This window comes from Pteropus alecto, unplaced genomic scaffold, assembly GCF_000325575.1.
Source record: "Pteropus alecto unplaced genomic scaffold, ASM32557v1 scaffold106, whole genome shotgun sequence".
NCBI lineage: Eukaryota > Metazoa > Chordata > Mammalia > Chiroptera > Pteropodidae > Pteropus > Pteropus alecto.
In genome coordinates, this window is record NW_006442103.1 from 11,100,323 (window position 1) to 11,101,374 (window position 1,052).

Genomic DNA, 1,052 nt, shown 5'->3' on the forward strand with positions numbered 1-1,052 from the left:
GGTGCAAGAATGGTTCAACATCCACAATACAATCAATGCGATACACCACATTAACAAAATGAAGTATAAAAATTATATAATCATCTCAATAGATGCAGAAAAAGCATTTGACAAAATTTAACATGCTTTCATGATAAAAATTCTCAACTAATTATAGAGGAAATATATCTCAACATAATAAAGCCATTGTATATTACATATTACAAACACAGCGAACGTTATACTCAACAGTGAAATGCTACAACCTTTTCCTCTCAATCAAGAACAAAACAAGGATGCCCAATGTTGCTCCTTTTATTTAATATAGTACTAGAATTCCTAGACAGAGAAATCAGGCAAGAAAAATAAATAAATAAATAAATAAATAAATAGCATCCAAATGACAAAGGAAGATATAAAATTATCCTTATTTGCAGATGACATAATATTAGGTTTAGAAAACCCTAAAAATTCCACCAAATAAAAACCAATAGAACTAATAAATAAATTCAGTAAAGTTGTAGGATACAAAATCAATATACAAAAATAAGTTACATTTCTACATACCAACAACAAACTATCAGAAAGAGAAATTAAGAACACAGTCCCATTTACCATAGTATCAAAAGGAATAAAATACCTAAGAATAAATTTAACCAAAGCATTGTAAGATTTATACACTGAAAACTAAAAGAAATTGAAAACAAATTATTTTATAAATTGAAATAATTATTATTGTAAAAATATCCACTTTACCCAAAGCAATCTATGAATTCAATGCAATCTCTATCAAAATTTCAATGGCATTTTTCACAGAAATAGGAAAAACAGCCTAAAATTTATACACTACCACAAAAGACCCAGAATGGTCAAAGCAATCTAGAGAAAGAATAACAAAGCTAGAGGTATCACACTTCTTGATTTCAAACTAGATTACAAAAGATAGTAATCAAAATGGTATTGGCTTAAAAAGACATATAAATCAGTGGACCAGTATAGAAAGCCCAGAAATAAACCCATGCATGTCTGGTCAATTAATTTATGACACAGCAGCCAAGAATATACAATGTGGA